This window comes from Carassius auratus, chromosome 42 (assembly GCF_003368295.1).
Source record: "Carassius auratus strain Wakin chromosome 42, ASM336829v1, whole genome shotgun sequence".
Classification (NCBI taxonomy): domain Eukaryota; kingdom Metazoa; phylum Chordata; class Actinopteri; order Cypriniformes; family Cyprinidae; genus Carassius; species Carassius auratus.
Window position 1 is genome coordinate 4,537,650 of NC_039284.1, and position 21,138 is coordinate 4,558,787.

Consider the following 21,138-nt stretch of genomic DNA (forward strand, 5'->3'; position numbering starts at 1 on the left):
ATAAATGTAAACTTTTCTGGCATAAATAACGATTTCAACAAAAAGTAATCATTTGTTTTATGTTACATTCAATTGTGAGTTCATATTAAAAGTCATGTTACTCAAAGAAAGTTTAGCAAAAAAACATTAATATTTGCTAACGTCATATCATTACAAACTGCATGATAGTGCAACAGCATATGTATGATCAGGGCGATAACTGCCGTAGACATTGATGGGGGCTAATACCCCCAATAATTAGAAATCGCTAAACCATTTTCTCAAATATTGCCTATTCGAGAGAGAAAGTGAGAGAGAGAGAGAGAGAGAGAGAGAGAAATGGAAGTTGTGTGTATTCCCGTCTGTGCATTTATCTTTTTAGAGTGAGTTTATTTAAAAACACTGATTGTATCCTCTCGTTGCTGGAAAATATAAATTAGCAATTCAGTATTTAAACTGTGTTTAATAAAAGTCGTGAGGCAGCGTTGACAAGTTTATTTTCTCCTTGATGTGTGAGCTGCGCGATTTCCGATATGTGTGTCAGTAAGCAGCTCATTAATACAGAACGATAATTAAAGGCTCTAATGCACACCAGCACACTAGTATATGTGTGTATTGTAAGAGCTAGATGACAAATTTGACAGTTCTCTCTCCACCTTCAATATCACGACTTAGGTGCCCTTGAGCAAGGCATCGAACCCCCAACTGCTCCCCGGGCGCCGCAGCATAAATGGCTGCCCACTGCTCCGGGTGTGTGTTCACAGTGTGTGTGTTCACTGCTCTGTGTGTGTGCACTTCGGATGGGTTAAATGCAGAGCACAAATTCTGAGTATGGGTCACCATACTTGGCTGAATGTCACTTCACTTTCACTTTCAAATGATGACGTGTGATGGCATAGCAGTGGTTTCCCAATCCTTAGGGGAATATTTTCATGTGCTGTGGTAATATGAGAATAAAAGAGAATTGATTTAATTTAACATATTTTAGGCTAAAGTTACCATGGTAAAAGACAGTGTTTGCTGTTGTTTTTGCTGCATGGGTATGCTACAGTTAATAACAGAAAGGAGTATGCATGGTACAGTATGTTTTTTTTTTTTTCTACTGACATGGAGAGGAGACACAAAATATCAAGTTTTATTCAATTCATATTTATTTGCATAGCATATTTTATTATACACATTTTTTTGTAAAGTAGCTTTACAGAAAATAAACATCTTTACACATAAGAGTTCTGTTATCAGGTGTAACTGTGTCAAAGTAATGTTCATATAGCAGAAGATTTCTAAGAATAGGCTATACAAATCATGTAGTCAGTTGACATCATGTACTCAGCAGAAGAAGACAAAAAATTCAGTTTTTATGTTTATTCAGAGTTGACACCATCTGAATTGTTCTAGTTATTAACAGTGACTTCTCTAATTCCAAAGTTGTGTTTAGAGCAGTTAATAATCTTATAAACCTTCTAGTAACATTAACTGTTCCGGAATTCCTATAGCATAACTAGGGCTGTCAAAATTGCTCAAAAATGACGTTGAATATTCCCTCTAGAAAAAACACGAATATTCGAACTATTCGAACATCTGGTGGCACATGTTGTCAATGCACATTACGCGCATTACGTCAATAACAGGACAAATTAATACAAAGATACATAACTACTTGTATAGATAGTCTATTTAAGTTTAGACATCTTTGACAACATATTACCTACACAAAAACAAGGAAATCAATTAATGGCCAAGACTGCAGACCTCACGCTCTCTCACCCTCACATTCTCTGCGTTTATTCACAGTTTTTCACAGTTTAAATAAACAAACAAATTTTTCAGTGCTGATCAAGAGTTTTGTGCAAGCGATTTAAGGTTGCGAATTCTTTCCCAAATAGAGCAGGCTTCATTCAGTGATTGAAACAAATATTATTAATATGAATTGAAGCTTTACAGCATATAGAACTGAGCGAGCTGTGCTGTGGTAAACATGGAACTTTTCCTTGACATGAAACGTTAAATAATCAAACCTTGCTTCCATTGCTTGACAGAACTCCCCGAAGCCTGCCCCATCCGCGATACTGATCGGTCTCATGTCCTTACAAATGAACGAAATTAATTTATCCATTATGGCCTCTTGTTGTGTTGCAGACAAAGCACTTGTGGCGGGCGATGCAGAGTAACGTTAAAGGGGGGGTGAAATGCTCGTTTTCACTCAATATCCTGTTAATCTTGAGTACCTATAGAGTAGTACGGCATCCTTCATAACTCCAAAAAGTCTTTAGTTTTATTATATTTATAAGAGAAAGATAGTCTGTACCGATTTTTCCCGGAAAAACACGAGCGCCTGGAGGCGTGATATGTGGGCGGAGCTAAAGAATCACGAGCGCGAGTAGGCTTTTGCGTTGAGAGTGTTTGGAAGCTGTGACATTACCGTGAGGAAAAAAACATCATCCAAAACAAACCATGGCTAACAGTCAGATTCAGCGTATATTTATGATCCAGAATCAGATCCAGAGGCTGAAATTTAACAAGAGCAGCATCAGCAACGACGTCTCTATGTTAGGGCTGTGCAAAAAATCGAATGCGATTTTCATGTACATCTCATCAGTAAAGATGCTCCTGTAATTAGAAGTATATCTCCAGCATGTGTGTTCAGATCAGGGTTGCCAGGTTTTCACAACAAATCCTGCCCAGTTGCTTCTCAAAACTAGCCCAATCCCGCTTCCAGAAGGTTCCCCGATAAAACATTGCTTCCCCAGGTTAAAATATACGTTTTTTTAGCAGGGTTGCCTTGGTAAAATTTGCATTTTAGGGGCTAAATATCACGTTATTTGTATTGGGGTCGCTGTGACCCGCGGACATGAAAAACAACCACCACAGACTTGGCAACACTGGTTGGCATTTACTACACCAAGCCGTAATTCACTGACAATCTACACAAAATCGATGTTAAAATCGCAGGCGATTCTTTGTCGATTTTGAAAGCGATTTTGTGTTAGTTGTCGGTAGACTACGGCTCTGTGTAGTAACTGCCACTCCACCTGAACCAGTGTTGCCAAGTCTGCGGTTGTTTTTCATGTCCGCGGTTTGAAGCAATCCCAATACCAATAACGTGATATTTAGCCCCTAAAATGCTAATTTTACCAGGGAAACCCTTCCCAAAAATTTATTTTTTAACCCTGGGAAGCAATTTTTATCGGGGAACCTCCCGGAAACGCGATTGGGCTAGTTTTGAACTCGTTTTAAGAAGCAACTGGGCAGGATTTGTTGTGAAAACCTGGCAACCCTGATCTGAACGCACAAGCTGGAGATACACTTCTAATTACAGGAGCGTCTTTACTGATGAGAGGTGCATGAAAATCGCATTCGATTTTTTGCACAGCCCTAGTATGTATTGAAACTGCATATATTTGCTTAGCGGTTTTGGAAAATGACTAAGTTCCACTTTGTCATCTTTTTTTTTTCTTTTTTAAGCTGTACATGTGGAAAGTGCAGTTTGATGACAACATCGCATGTTGTTTACTTGATGTGCTTACGCGCCGATTGCTAAGTTAACAACACAGAGATATTTGAAGCAGTTTTACTCACCGCATGCGGTTCCAACACATGATCGTGACCCTTTTTCGTTGGGACTGCATTATCCTTAAGAAATAAACGATATGCAAATCCGGCGTCAAACTGGGCCTTGTTTGTAAAACAAGCATCTTCGAAATGCAGGGAACAAACAAAAACACTTGCACAACTCCGTTGATGCTCTGTAAAAATAAACTCCATCCACTGGTCCCTTAATGCTGTTTTTTTTTTTTTGGTAATATGTGCAGGGTTGTCTTGCCCTCGCAACCAAAAACACACTTCTTTTGTGACAATTCGCTCTCGCTCTGATCAGTGAATGTCTCTCCTCCTCTGCTCTGCTATACGGGAGCACGCGCTCTTCCGGCAGAAGTGCCCTTAGGAGCCATATAAGGAAATTCCGCTCCATCTAACGTCACTCAGACCCATACTCGAAAAAAACTTTCTGAAACTTGTGACAAACCGGAAGAGGTTTTTTTGGAACAAAAATACTCCTTCAAACGTACAACTTAATTTTTGAAACTTTGTCCATGTTTAGCATGGGAATCCAACTCTTTAACAGTGTAAAAAACTCAGTATGCATGAAATAGCATTTCACCCCCCCACTTTAAGTGACAAGACGTTTAGCTGGAGTTCCACACATTATGCCATGCTCATTTGGGTGCACATTTTTGAGATGTGACCTCATGGTTGAATGGTATGTTAACTGTATTCTGAATAGCTTGCATACAACTTTATCTCGCGGGTCAACAATTTTACCTCGCTTTCTCTGCTGCGGTCGAGTTGGGCTCTGCACTTGCTACCATCTTCCATGAAGACGCGTCAACTTTCAGCAGTGATGCTGTGCCAGACAGTGCGACTCCTGTGACCTGTCCCTGAACCCTCAGGCACGCTAGCGCGCCCACTTGCAAAGCAGACAGCCACGTCTCTACTACACGCGGGCGTTTTTTTTTTTTTTTTGAATATTAATTTTCTATTAATATATTATTATTGTATATTGCTATTTTAATATTATTATTGTAGGATTTCCTGCCGAATGTAATGCATCATTAATAGGACAGTCGTGACTGTCAATGCTTTGAGAGAGATGGATATCAGGACAAAATAAAGAGAATGAAAAGAAAAATTGAAATGAAGATGAAGTTCAGGAGAGAACCTTTAATTATTTTGCATATCCCCAACCTAAGGATTAAAACCTTTTTTTATGTGAGGACCATACGAAACATAGGGTTGTCCATGTTTCAGAATGTGTTGTGTGTGTATGAGTGTGAGATTTCCCAGCCTAATTTTTTATTTTTTTTCCCAATTCACCCCTCGTGGAAATGAATGCTACAGACATGCGGTTTTCATTTAATACACATAGACCTACTGAAGCTTATGGTGTTTCAGTCTCTGCCACCTCAATATATGAGTACATGAACTAGTGTTGTCACGATACCAAAATTATTGTTTCGATACCGATACCTAGTCAAGAATTGATACTTTTTCAATACTTTTCCTGAAAATGGAAAATACACTCAAATATCATTAGGGGTGCTCCGATCACGATCGGCCGATCATTAATGCGCATCTCGTCAGTAAAGCCGGTTCTCTAATCAGTGGTAAATTCCATCAGGTGTGTGATTTCACATAGAGCAACTGTTGCTACAGTAGTGTTACACGGTGCACCGATACTTCAAAAGTACCGCGATTCTCGGAAATTAAAAACATCACGATTCCTAAATTTATTAGTATCGATACTTCAAATAATGACTGCGTCGTATTTCATGTTGGTGTGTGCAACGCACGCTTCCAGTGCCTCCCTATGGACGTCTGTGTGTTTTCTCCTCATGCAAGCAGCAAAAAAGCGCTACGCCGATTTGTTTGGTCAGACAGTTCATATATAATATTCACATTAATCGGGGATTAAACGTGGAGTTATGTTCTGTATGCTAAATATGAGCGTATCTGCACAGCACCTATAACTGTGCTTTGTATCTGCTGATTGCTGATCGAGATTTACATGCTTGGCTAACTGACCCTGTATACTCATTCATTTCGTTCATAAACGAGATGTATCAGTTCATTCAACTTAATCACGAATGAGAAGATCTCTCGAACTCGTTCAGTGAAGGGCTGATACGTTCACTACATTCAACAAATCACATGCTCCATCACATCTTGAGTAACTCTGACAGGATGAAGCAGTTCACAGAGCTGTTCACGAGCTGCGCATGCGCTGCTAATAGCGCAGAGCTCGCACGCTGCTGTGGAGGGAGGAGCTTCAGTGAACAAGAAATATGAGTCTAGTAGCAACGCATCTTCCGTGATGTCCCCGATGAGTGTGCGAGCACAAGTGATACTGTGGCAGCTAGTCCACGACTGGTAGAAAAAGACGACGCTCACTAAAAATGACGCTCATTAACGCTCATTTTCTCCTCTGAAAGAAAAGGTTGCACAACTGACAGAATAAGTTACAATATCTGAGATATTGCTGCTAAATTGTATTTTTTTTTTTTTTTTATGCCATTCCTTAAATTGATATTATTTATCTTTTGACATTTAATCTTCTGACTTCAGAAACATTGTTTAATATAATTGCTGTTCATATTTTTATTCAAAGTTCAGAATCAAGATACATTTATTACTCTTATTTTTTTCTTATGTTTATGTTTCTGATAACTGAGATAATGCTGCTAAATTTATTCTTTCTTTTCCTTGAATGTCATTTGCTCTATTTTATTTTTTATATTTTGATATTTCATATTTTGTTCAAATGTTTAATATATCTGCTGTTCATATGTTCATTTATTAGTGTGTTATATGATTAGAATGTTATCCCGGTTTTAAAATAAAGCACAGCAATGATATTTAGGGCTGTTCCGATCACGATCGGACGATTGTTAATGCGCATCTCGTCAGTAAAGCCGGTTCTCTAATCAGTGGTAAATTCCATCAGGTGTGTGATTTCACATAGAGCCGCTGTTACCACACAGAGCCGTTGTTAACTGAGAAGATGCGCAAAAAACGCTGAAAATGAACGTGGATTTGCGCAGCTTCTCAGTTAATAACAGCTCTGTGTAGTATAGTGTTGTCACGGTACCAAAATTATTGTTTCGATACTTAATCAATAATTGCGATTTCGATACTTTTTCGATACTTTTCCTGAAAAGGGAAAATACACTCTCAAATATCATTGATTTATTTTAAAACCGGGACAACATTCTAATCATATCACACACTAATAAATGAACATATGAACAGCAGATATATTAAACATTTGAACAAAATATGAAATATAAAAATATAAAAAATAAAATAGAGCAATGACATTCACGGTAAAGAAAGAATACATTTAGCAGCATTATCTCAGTTATCATAAGAAACATAAGAGTAATAAATGCATCTTGATTCCGAACTTTGAATAAAAATATGAACAGCGATTATATAAAAAAATGTTTCTGAGCTCAGAAGATTAAATGTCAAAAGATAAATAATATAAATTTAAGCAATGGCATTCAAATAAAAAAACAAACAAATACAATTTAGCAGCAATATCTCAGATATAGTAGCTTATTCTGTCAGTTGTGCAACCTTTTCTTTCAGAGGAGAAAACTCAGCCAGTGAGCTTTATTGAGCGTCATCTTTTTCTACAGTCGCGGACCGGTGGCCACAGTATCATTTGTGCTCGCTCATGCAGCCTAGTGATGCGCGGGTCGGGTATTTTTCCAACCCGCGGGTCCCGCTTTTATGAAATTATTTGGCCCGCCCCAGCTCGCAAATAAAGTACAATTTCTTTACACACCCCGACTGGCACATCGGGGACATCACGGAAGATACGTTGCTACTAGACTCATATTTCTCGTTCACTGAAGTTCCTCCCTCCACAGTAGCGCGCGAGCTCGGCGCTATTAGAAGCGCATGCGCAGCTCGTGAACAGCTCTGTGAACTGTTTCATCCTGTCAAAGAGTTACTCAAGATGTGACGGAGCATGTGATTTGTTGAATGTAGTGAACAAATCCGCCCTTCACTGAACGAGATCGAGAGATATTCTCATTCGTGAATGAGTTGAATGAACTGATACATCACGTTTATGAACGAAATGAATGAGTTTACGGGGTCAGTGAGCCAAGCATGTAAATCTCGATCAGCATTCAGCAGATACAAAGCGCAGTAACATAACTCCACGTTTAATCCACGATTAATGTGAATATTATATATGAACTGTCTGACCAAACAATTAAAATGTTAATTATGCAAGAAAACCTCGTGCTTTGTTCATCTGAACAACTTATTTAAACTATTTAATGCGATTATGCACACATTTTAGTAAAGCCAAATCAGTTTAGTAAAGTCACTAATGCAGCAATCTCGCTGTAGTGCTTTTTTGCTGCTTGTGTGAGGAGAAAAAACACAGATGTCCATAGGGAGGCACTGGAAGCGTTGCGTTGCACACATCAATATGAATTATGTCTCTTAAGAATCTGGAAGGCAGTCATTCTTTGAAGTATCGATACTAATAAATGTAGGAATCGTGACGTTTTTCATTTCCGAGAATCGCAATACTTTTGAAGTATCAGTGCACCGTGCAACAATACTACATAGACGGATTGGTCTATCTGTAACTGTGTTGAATTGGTTTAAATCTTATCTTTCAAAATGTTCTCAGTTTGTTAACCTGGGTACTAATTAGGGCTGTGCAGTTAATCACATGCAATTGTCATGCACATCTTGTCAGTAAAGCCGGTTCCATGATTAGTAGTAAATCTCCATCACCTGCTTTCAAATGGAGCGGCATTGCCATTTACTACATAGAGCCTTAGTTCACTAAGAATCGTGCAATATTGCATTCATTATTGCAGCTCGAATTACCTGCGATAATAAAGAAAATATTGCACAGCTTGTCAATGAACTACAGCTCTGTGTAGTAAATCTGAAAGCAGGTGATGGAGATTTACTACTAATCATGGAACCGGCTTTACTGAGGAGATGCATATGAAAAGCTGTGCAAGTTTTTACTTATACATCCTCATGCCATTTCATTACCCCAGTGCTCCAGAAACTTAATTGGCTCCCGGTTCAATCATGTATTGTTTTAACACTCTTGATTTTAACATATAAAGCAGTGCATGCTCTGGCTCCAGGTAACATTTCTGACTTGGTAACTCTTTCCACACCTTCTTGCTCTCTCCGCTCTGCTGGTTATTTTTCCTTGTATCAGCCTCGTTGTAAACTAAAACAGCTTTTTCCTATAATGCGCATAAATAAATGGAATGCATTACCTGTGTTTATTAGGAATGCTGCTTCCTTGGATTGTTTTAAGAAACTTCTTAAGACATATCTTTTTAGTGAAGCTTTTAATTTATGACTATTACTGTGTTTTTATTTTTGATATGTGTAGTTTTGGTGGATTTGTAATTTTGTTTGTACATGTTGTAGCACTTTGAGAATTAAGGAAGGAGCATTACAAAAAAAAATGTATTATTATTATTATTTGTCTTTAATTGCTGTAGGCCTCTTGGTAGACTTTCTGACCAGTTTCCTCTAGGCTCTTTCATCCAGTTTGGAGCAACATCCTGATCCAGGGAGGATCTGTGTTGTACCAAATACCTTCCAATTCTTAATAATAGACTTCACTCTGCTTTTAGGCATTAATAAAGCCTTTGAAACTGTTTTGTATTCATCTCCTGACTTGTGCCTGTCCACAACTTTATTCCGGAAATATTTACAGTGCCTTACCAGCCATAGTTGACTGTTTGCTTCAGTTGCACTACCAAGTACTGTTCAAAGTCAGATTGCTTTGTTTGCCATTGAGAAGGTGATTAGCTATACCTGAAGGGGTATTTCCAAATCAGTGATTCTGTTTTTCTGACATAGTGTTATATCTTTCACTAGGATGTTATAAGTTGCACTGAGTAAACAGTTGAATAAACCAAAAACTGACCGTTTTCATTTCAGGCTGCATAGCAACAAAATGTGATTATTTTTACAATTAGAAGAAAAAAAATATGATCAAATTATCGACTTGCCTAATAATTATGCACATTAGGGATTGCACCGACTTATCGATTAGTCAACTAGTCGACTTAAGTGCTCTGCCATGACGCCTTGGCATGAGTGCAACAGGACTTACACATTTATGCTCCATTTCCAAATAAATACATACTCCGAAAGTGCTCTACAAGCCATGTGTGATTATATTACTGCATGCTCGAAATTTAATGGGAGAATGCACATTTTAAACAACTTATTGTATAGTAAATTAATCGCCGTTCTAATCTAATGCACTGCTGCACTCTAACGCACACACATAGGCTACAGACAGTAGCTCGTACATCACGCGCAGATCGTGCACACAGAATCATTCAACACTGTTCTGTGATATCTCAGTAAAATAGCTTAGAAACTGAAAAGTTATACTGCATAATATATTTCTTAATAACTAAATCCCACAGCTTCACTACTAGTAGAGAAAGGCTACCATGTAGAATTAATTCACACATGCAATCACTCTCACAAATGCATTCATATAAATGTAATCTTTAATGTGCTACTTTATCTGTAACATCATCTGATTTAGAATGAACAGAAATCTGTGAGAAATATAACAACCCAAAGACAAAAGAACTGCTAAAAATGAGCAGTTGTAACGAGCAATAGCCTTGTGGGCAGTGCTGTGTCATATGTCATAGCTGTGAACAAAGTGTTTTATACATCTCCAAGCTTATGTTCATTAATAATGTCATCAGTGACTAGTCCACTTCGACTCAACTTTCATCACATAAATATCTTTTTTTATATATTTATATAATATAGTATTTACATATATACATATAACATAAATATATATTACATATATATGTAATATAGTATTTACATATAGTATTAACATATATATATATAAATATATATATATATATATATATATATATATATATATATATATATATATATATATATATATATATATATATATATATATATATATATATATATTAGGGCTGTCAAATGATTAAAATTTTTAATCAAATTAATCAGAATTTTCAGTGGATTAATCATGATTAATCACTATTTGCAATTACACCTGAATCCTAACCATTTTTTTTTTTCCTGAAATGCATACCAAAAGATAAATAACAGGACACAGATACATAATTTTCATGTATTGATTAATCAATATGTGGTTCTTTTTTTTCTGAATTTCAAAAGTTTAACTTTTACTTAGATCAAATTTACCTGAGCACTATATCAAACCATGCCATTTAACTACTGATAGTGTAAGAGTTTTAGGTGAACCAGTAGTTAAATATAGCCACATATCTATGAAATTATGCATAGAGAAACACAAACATGCTCCACCATCACATAAGCAGCACTCTGGGCACTCTTGTTTTTGGGAGGTGTTCATTTGCTCTGCCACAATACTTTAGGATCGATATTTTCACGTTCTGAAGGCTTCAAGTGCCAGTAAAACCAAGTAAAAATGCATATGCTTTTCCAAACAGCTGTAATATTCGCTGGATTGCATGTAGTCGCTCTGCGCATGCGCAGTTTGAAACACAGGACGCTATAACAGGAAGAAGCTCCAGCGTATCAACTACCAAAGTCGTCTCTGTTTATCGAGCTTGGCATGAATGTATTTGAGAGTAAATGGGGTAAAACCTTAAGCTTCTTCAGTGTTTTCGTCGTGGCGCTCGCCACTGTTTTTTACTATCTTGAGAATTCAGAGATCGACGAGACTTTTCCTGACCTGAATAATTTGTCACACTGCGCATGCGTGAAATGCATAAAAAAATTTGACGTAATTAACGACAAACAACTAATTAAAGTCGTTAACGCGCTATTTTTGAGAGCCCTAATATATATATAATTTATGTCTGTGTGTATGTATATATATATATATATATAAGAATAGAGCAAGCTATTGTTAGAGGTCATTACACATACACACACATACACATACAATTGCATAATGAATAAAAAGAAAATAGAATATAAAAAGGTAGTTAGATTTTTTTAAAGAATAGAATTAGAATCGTGAGTGTTAAAGTTAGAGGGTCAAATAAAGATGGAAGTGATGTGTTTTAAGCTGATTCTTGAAGATGGGGAGGTCATTCCACCAGGAGGGAACATTTAATTTAGAAGTCCGTAAAAGTGACTTTGTGCTTCTTTGGGATGGCACAATCAAGCGATGTTCACTTGCAGAACGCAAGCTTCTAGAGGGCACATAAGTCTGAAGTAATCCGATAAACCCTAAAATATATAATATATATATATATATATATATATATATATATATATATATAATTTATTATTATTATTATTATTATTATTATTATTACGAGTTTTGCATGGGCAAGCACAAGTCATGTTTTCTTGAAAAAACATGTCTTTAAGACATCTCTTTTTCTTCCCAGAAACACTGTGTTCTGGTGTGAGGCCTTGATTCACTGCCAGGTTACCAGAGTAATATTCTGAATAAACAGGGAGATGTTTTGTAAGCAGTGGGCTTTAGAGCAGGAAGCCTTATGCATTCTTATCTCCAAGCCTTTGAATGCCACTCAGGCAGCACATGGAGAAAATTCAGCCCGGCATTTCCTCTTTGCACTTCACCTTTAGGAGAAAGAAGGCTTTCAGGAGAAATCATTCAGGTGAGCCTCTACAAACATGTACGTTTCTTTATTTCTGTTAAATCACAAGGGTCAGAGATGCAATGCAGGAATATTTTCTTTCCTAATTTGATCTGGAATAAGTATAGAGTGCCTTTATAACTGTAGATCAGGTTAAAGAGGACTGAATAATGAGGCTGAGAGGGATGTGACTAAATCTGACTCCGGGTCGATTTGGCTTGGTTCGTGACTAAGCCACAAAGCAAATTTAATTGACCATTTAGAACTTTGTTCTATTTATTTATGTTAAATGTTTTAATCACTGTTCTGTGTCATTTTAAATTATTTTATTGTATGTAAATTACATGTTTATGCCTAAGTTGTTAATTGATATTCAAAGCAGTAGATCTATCTAGTGCGTTTCTGTTTAAGATTACTTGTTTAACATTATTTAAAAAAAAATGTAGTTAAAAAAAAAATCTAATTTACTGTATTCATTAAATTATTAGTATTTTATTTTTATTTTTTTATGGATTAAGCACCAATGCACACAAGCAAATCATGTTTATTAGTCAAATTCTTATGAAATATGATCAGGAAATGAAAAACAAGCACATTAAAAACACACGTTATAATCAGTGAATCTACACTGTTCGATGAATAAATCTGTTATACTTACACCGCAGGTACATCTGCACTTTTTTGTTTATGATGAGAGAATTCACAAGTCAGAATTCAGTCAGTGCATGCTGAACAACCAGAGTTCGTACATGTTGTTTAAAGTACTTGAAGTACTTGAATTTGAATTTTTGAAATGTAAGTCCTGAAAACCCTTCAATACAGCCATATTTTAAAAGTACTTGAATTGTAAAAATGTATATATGAAATAAGTGTGTTTTTTTTTCTCGTTAAACAATATTTTTACAGATATCAATTAAGTTAACGATGCAACGTTGGGTTACAAGTTCAACTCTCTGACCATTAGGACAAGACTGCCCCCCAAGTTATCTATTTTGAGATAACATGGTCTCTATTCTGTTCTATTCCATGTTGTTTTGCCAAAACAACACTCAGTGATAAAAGGACTAGTAGAGAGATAAATTTCCAAAACAGAAAAATTATTTTATGATACAACTGTTGTTAGGGCTTATGTAACACTTATAGCTATAAAGTAAAACAGCAACAACAACAACAATAATAGTAATAACAATAATAATAAGAAGAATAATAAACAAAGAACCAGATGGGCAATATTACATAATTCTTATCAATTGTTATCTCTTCCAGTCTGAAACTGCTACAATTGATAGAGACTAGGGCAGTGACGGTTGCCATGACAACCACGTCACCGCGGTGGTCGCTTGCTACCGCGGTTGTCTACTGCCAGGTTTAGTCTGTCTAGTGTCTATACAGGACATTTGAACTCTGTGTACCTCAGTACCTCACAGACCGGATGGGGGATTTATCATGTCTTGTTGTGCTGCATCCAGTGTAGCATCACTGATTATAATGAGTATTTTGTCGCGCTGCGTCTCTCGCCTCCGTTAGACAGGGTGTATTTAACTTTCTTATTTAGGCTATACTTTCTTGTTTAATTGATTTCAATTTATTTATTTAAAAGGGAGAGTGCATATTCATGAACGTACAATCAAAGTTGAACGTAAATACGCCGGATTTAGCACAATGCTAATTTCCATCCGCATTATTTCCAATAATTGCAATAATTCCTATAATTATTCCAATAATTGCATTTATTTCTTTGATATTTATTTTAGTGTTTTGCAGGCGGCGTTCACTGACAGAAGTGCTCAAATAAACACGAGCTGACGAGTTAAATAGGATGTGAGTGAGACCATGCTGGGATGATTTTATAGACATGTGCATACATACAGTATTGTTCAAAATAATAGCAGTACAATGTGACTATCCAGAATAATCAAGGTTTTTCGTATATTTTTTTATTGCTACGTGGCAAACAAGTTACCAGTAGGTTCAGTAGATTCTCAGAAAACAAATGAGACCCAGCATTCATGATATGCACGCTCTTAAGGCTGTGCAATTGGGCAATTAGTTGAATTAGTTGAAAGGGGTGTGTTCAAAAAAATAGCAGTGTGGCATTCAATCACTGAGGTCATCAATTTTGTGAAGAAACAGGTGTGAATCAGGTGGCCTCTATTTAAGGATGAAGCCAACACTTGTTGAACATGCATTTGAAAGCTGAGGAAAATGGGTCGTTCAAGACATATTTTGATTAATAATCAAAAGTTGATTAGAGAGGGGAAAACCTATAAAGAGGTGCAAAAAATGATAGGCTGTTCAGCTAAAATGATCTCCAATGCCTTAAAATGGAGAGCAAAACCAGAGAGACGTGGAAGAAAATGGAAGACAACCATCAAAATGGATAGAAGAATAACCAGAATGCAAAGGCTCAGCCAATGATCACCTCCAGGATGATCAAAGACAGTCTGGAGTTACCTGTAAGTACTGTGACAGTTAGAAGACGTCTGTGTGAAGCTAATCTATTTTCAAGAATCCCCCGCAAAGTCCCTCTGTTAAAAAAAAGGCATGTGCAGAAGAGGTTACAATTTGCCAAAGAACACATCAACTGGCCTAAAGAGAAATGGAGGAACATTTTGTGGACTGATGAGAGTAAAATTGTTCTTTCTGGGTCCAAGGGCCACAGGCAGTTTGTGAGACGACCCCCAAACTCTGAATTCAAGCCACAGTACACAGTGAAGACAGTGAAGCATGGAGGTGCAAGCATCATGATATGGGCATGTTTCTCCTACTATGGTGTTGGGCCTATTTATCGCATACCAGGGATCATGGATCAGTTTGCATATGTTAAAATACTTGAAGAGGTCATGTTGCCCTATGCTGAAGAGGACATGCCCTTGAAATGGTTGTTTCAACAAGACAATGACCCAAAACACACTAGTAAACGGGCAAAGTCTTGGTTCCAAACCAACAAAATTAATGTTATGGAGTGGCCAGCCCAATCTCCAGACCTTAATCCAATTGAGAACTTGTGGGGTGATATCAAAAATGCTGTTTCTGAAGCAAAACCAAGAAATGTGAATGAATTGTGGAATGTTGTTAAAGAATCATGGAGTGGAATAACAGCTGAGAGGTGCCACAAGTTGGTTGACTCCATGCCACACAGATGTCAAGCAGTTTTAAAAACTGTGGTCATACAACTAAATATTAGTTTAGTGATTCACAGGATTGCTAAATCCCAGAAAAAAAAAATGTTTGTACAAAATAGTTTTGAGTTTGTACAGTCAAAGGTAGACACTGCTATTTTTTTTAACACACCCCTTTCAACTAATTGCCTAATTGCACAGCCTTAAGAGCGTGCATATCATGAATGCTGGGTCTTGTTTGTTTTCTGACAATCTACTGAACCTACTGGTAACTTGTTTGCCACGTAGCAATAAAAAATATACTAAAAACCTTGATTATTCTGGTTAGTCACATTGTACTGCTATTATTTTGAACAATACTGTATAAATATATCCTGTATATAATAATATATAAAATCTATTACATGCATGCACAGTTTAAGTCAGCTTTAATCACCTTTTTTGGTAATTCCATGAATTAACTGACCACGACACTGCTTGCACATAGTTTTTTTTCACAGTTTGACATGAAAGGATATGCACAAAGGAAGCACGCACAAAGTGAAGTGGAGCGCGTGTCTGAAACGTCTCCTGTTCAGTTATTCTTTGACTGAATAAATTCACTTCTTGTCATGAGAAAAAGTGACAGAAGCAGCATTTGTGAGTGGGTGGCCATCCCTGCCCCTACGTTAAAGATTTTGAATACGTTAAACTGAAAAAAAAAAAAATGTATCGCCTTCGTTAACGAGCAAATTTTGACACTAATATATTTATACATTAACACACACACACACACACACACACACACATATATATATATATATATATATATATATATATATAATTTTCAAATCCGCGCCACAGCAGTTGTTGGTCCATGACTACCGCTGTGGTAATAATCAGCCACCGTCACAGCCCTAATAGAGACTGTTGCATATTTAATTCAAATATTGTCTTAAGTAATTGTCAGAAGAGTTAGTGCATAAGTGTATGGTAAAATTACTGTTACTAGTAAAAATGTGAATTCCTGATATCAAGAATTCAACTGTTACTAGTTGAAATGTTAATTATTGATGTCTGTAAATGCATCTCAGCAATATTTGTTATTTCTAATTTCTGAAAATGTATTTATGATATCAATATAAATGCCCTTCTTGGTTATAACAATCACATTCATGATATCAGAAATTAGCATTGTCAACAATAGCCATTTGCATTAGTAACCATGTGATTACTGATACCAAAAATATATTTGTTTAACTATTAAGAATTGTATTTCTGATGAAATTGGAATTTCAGCTAGTAAGGATTACATTTTTACATTTACATTTATTTATTTAGCTGACGCTTTTTATCCAAAGCGACTTACAATTGCTATATATGTCAGAGGTCGCACGCCTCTGGAGCAACTGGGGTTAAGTGTCTTGCTCAGGGACACATTGGTGTCTCACAGTGGATTCGAACCCGGGTCTCCCACACCACAGACGTGTGTCTTATCCACTGCGCTAACACCACCCCTTTTTAATATCAACAATTGAATTTTAATGATGGCATAAGGCGACATTTAACTAGTGAAAATACAATAACAGATTTCAAGAATGATAGTTTTCACTAGTTGAAATGTAATTCCTGATATCAAGAATTAGCATTTCAACTAGTTAAAATTGAATAGTTGATATAAAATACTTCATATCCTATGATATAATATAGTAGGAATAAAAGTCAAAACGGCTTGCCATAGTTTATAAAAACACTGGCACATGAAGTGAATTGCAGTAGTTAGAGCAGTTTTTTGGTCCCTCTTCCTGAAGGCACACCAAAAATACACATTGTCAATTATCTGATCCATCTATCTAATTCAAGTTTTGGAATCTCTACTAATGAGCATTTAAAATTCTTTAAGTGTGCTGAACAAGGTTTGTTTTATTAGGAACACATCTAGAATGTGTACTGTTGGTGTACCTCAGGGCTAGTAAACATTGTGTTAAATGACCTTCAAAGTTGAAGCTGGACTATGATAGAATGAGAATAAATAAGTGATATAAATTTAATGTTAACAGGCCATCCCAAAGCCAGCAAACTGTAGAGTCACGTTGCAAGAGCCGAAGAGCCCAACAGGCACAGCTGGTTTCAATCAGCACTTCCAAAAAAAGCACACAGAGCTCCCTCATTTCTCTTCCTCACTGTTATTCACCCTCTGTTTCTCTCTGTCTCCCTTTCCTCTCAACCGCTACCCATTTCCCTTACTGAAACTTTGGGCATGAGCAGAGATGCAGTATGTATTCTTTACATGTACACACACACACAAACACACACTTCCTTCTGAACTGTTTTTCTCGACATTAAAGAATTCCACAGGATAAATTTAGTGGAAATTGGAAATTTAGTGCACAGCCTTTAGCATATAGTGGTTGCCCAGAATATTAATGCCTATCAAGTGCAAGTTAACTAAAGTTAAAGCTGGACTGTCTAAAATGAGAGCAATATTTAGGAGCTTTGAATGGAAGCCCATAAGGAGTAAGAGGTATATAACACTTGTTGGTCTTTGGTCTTTGAATTGTGGCTGCAGGGGTGGCACAGTAGATATATTACTACCTTTAAACTTTATTCAGCTCTCCACTGGTCAGATGATTTTTGAATGGAAATGTATGTGAGACATTTTTATACATGTTTTGTAAATCTGTCTGCGATATGACATCAACTAGAGAGACATACTACATTTTCTAAACTGTATACATTATCATAATAGGTGTATCTGCCATTTAGTTATATTGTTAATGTCACAAATCATTTTCAGTAAAATTTACTGGTTTAATTCAATAATGCTTAAAACTGACCCTTTGAATTACTTGAATCTCTTGAGACAGTGACTCTGGAAAGTTCTTGTTATTTAGTCAAATAAACAGGAAGTGGGGGTTTGTTTAATGAAAAAAAAAAATATGGTGCATAGTGATATTGGTAGATTCCGTAGGGTTCAAATGTGTTTACAAATCGTACGTGTTTATAGAAAAAGCTAGTGTTGTCTGATACCAAATTCTCAGTCTTTGTTAAACATTGTTGTAGTTTAAGTTGCTGTATGTTAGACTTTGATTCTACTAAAGCATAAAAATACCATAATATGTTTGCAGATATTAAAGAAACGTGATAAGTTAACATACTTGTTTATCTGAAAAATAATGCTACACTCAGTTATTTCCCCTTTGAAAATGTCAGTCTTATGCAAGCATAGCGCAACAAACAACATCTTCTTGTTGACATGGAATTCATGTGTATTTAAATGTTTATTGTCCACATACACAACATATCACCTGACCTTCACCTGAGTTTATTGATCTCTCTTTCAGTTTAACAGTAAGAGTGAGTGATTTCTTTTAGTTGTCAGTTGTCCCTTTTGACATCATTGTATTGCTATAAACTGTTTAATCAAACCATTACTGTCACTGAAGATTCCAGATAATGAAGATAAAAAATACATTTTAATTGGATCGCTTCTCAGGCTATTGCTGCCTGGACACCAATGTGGCTATATTTCAAATTTAGAAGGTCTCTTTCCACAACCATTTAAATTAGCTTATGCATTCTTTTTATTTTAAACTCTCAGTCAAAGTGTTTTAGTGTATATGCGCCATAAAACGGACATAGATAGGACACAATAGACACATCTGTGCTAAACTTCCCAGACTCTAACCCAATGGCGATGTGAATGTTAATTGCTCACGATAGACATTTTGTTGCCTAGCATGAAATTTAGTTGCATATGTGAGTGATTTACTTGCCATGTTGATTTATATAATAAGGATGTAGAAGAGTAAGTCTGACATTCACTTGAGATTTGGTGGGTTATGCACTCTCTATTTTTATCTACTTGACAAAAAATCTCAGTGCTGCTAGTTCTTATTAGACACCAACCATATATATGCTAGTCTGTAAAAATCATGAACACATGTAGGTGAGGACATGCAAAAATAAAGTTCCCTAATTTCCAGTCTTTTCCTCTTACAGTGGTGTGCCATATCATACCGTCCACGATAATTTTTTTTTCACTTCGTGGTCCGTCTAAATCTCTTTGTTAGGAGACGCTTTAGTGCTGTGAATAAAGGAATAAGAATAGAGAGAATGTTTTTTATTAAGACCCACTGGTGTGAAGTGAATGCGCTATGCAGGTTTACATGCAGGTCGTGGTTTCTGTTTGCGTCATCACAACATTTCGGCCGTGTTGTTTCGGTGATAAAAGTCTTTCGGCCGAAAACCGCAAATGCACTTTTGGGTCAAGTGGGCAGGAGCATGTACTTATCACAGGAGCGTTTTTACTGACGAGATGCGCATGAAAATCGCATTAGATTTTTTGCACAGCCCTAACATCTAGTTAACAAAGCTAAACAGCATTGCCCTTTGTGTAATAAGTTACAGAAACTGTTAAACACACCAACTTAAATAATAAAATACACTTACTGGTTGTGGTCCATAAACAACGCCTTCTCCAGACAGAGGGAACTGCTCCATCTTTCAGGAATAATTTTGTGCGAATCAGGCATTAAACTGATTGAGATTGAGCAAGCTGTCCTCAGCAAAATGGGCTGCACATAGTTTTACATGTGGATTATAATTTTCTGGAACCGAGTTAAACATAAACATAAATTGTAACCATTAATCTCCAAGTACATCATCCCTGGGAAGGCCAAACAAAGATGATTGGACTCCAAGATGAAAATAACAGCGTTTCGATGACATGGCGACAAACACAAACGCAGCTCTTCCTCTTCTCCATCGGAGCGCAACAAGACCACACCCCCTTTTTGCGTATTCATGTGGGTGGAGGTTAGTCAAAAAACTGTTTTAGTGACGTCATTACTGCAGGAACTAGAGGGATGTAGTCCAAACGGGTTGTTTTTTTGTAGGCGAATATTGTTAAATAAAATATCTCGCTTGGCATTGAACTTTGAGCTTTAGAATTTTACAGATATTATTTATACTCTAACAACAACATTACACACTATCTAAAGTTTAAAACATGGGATCATGAAGAACGGGACCTTTAAAGCATTCAAACACAAGATGTGGAAAAACTCAAAGGAGAGTTTGTGCATCGAGTTCAGTGCATACACGGAGAAAACACAAAACCGAGCTCCTCTTCACTTCTTCCCATGCTTAAATGAACAAACACACCTTGCCAGTTTTAACATACAATCACAAAAAAGACATGAAAAACTTAATTCAGCACCCATGCGCTGTTTAGTGTGTACAGTGTGCATTTAGAGAGCAGCGTCTACAGCCCTTAAACACCTAATTGAGTTTTGTCTCTTCTTGCTCTTGAAACGACAAATACATACAATATTGTTCCAATACCTGTCTTTGCGAGTATCCTTGAAAAAATGGTTGGTTATGTTTTAAGTGAAAGTAAACAGTTGAGAAAGAATTGTAATGCGCATCATTATATTGGATTTATTATTTCTTAAAGTGAAATTAGCCGTAAATGTCCATCACCTGATTTCAAATGGAGCGGCTCTTAATATACGGAGTTGTAGTTCACTGACAAGCTATGCAATATCGCGTTAACAAACCACTTTGTGTAGTAAGTGCCGCTCCATTTGAAAGCAGATGATGGATATTTAGTACCAATCACAGAACCAGCTTTAATGACGAGGCACGCATGACAATCGCATGCGATTAATCGTGCAGCCCTATTTGTAATCTATATCTAATTTATACAGTGAAGACTATGCAATGCTATTAACATTTGATTATTCAGTGACACTAGCTTGTCCTTGACACCTACAAACCTGAAGAAAAAAAAACATTGTTTAATTTGTATATTTGTGTCATTTACACAATTTGAAACATGGCCTACCAGTACAACCATCACCAGAGCCCCGCAAACCCCAGCTACG

General features: G+C 36.5%; 1 protein-coding gene across 4 annotated transcripts in view; it reads left to right on the forward strand.

Moving 5' to 3' along the window:
• The window catches only part of daam2 (dishevelled associated activator of morphogenesis 2), a 138,584-nt gene that overhangs the window by 7,838 nt on the left and 109,608 nt on the right, over nucleotides 1–21,138 (forward strand). The gene's annotated exons all lie outside the window — the stretch shown is intronic.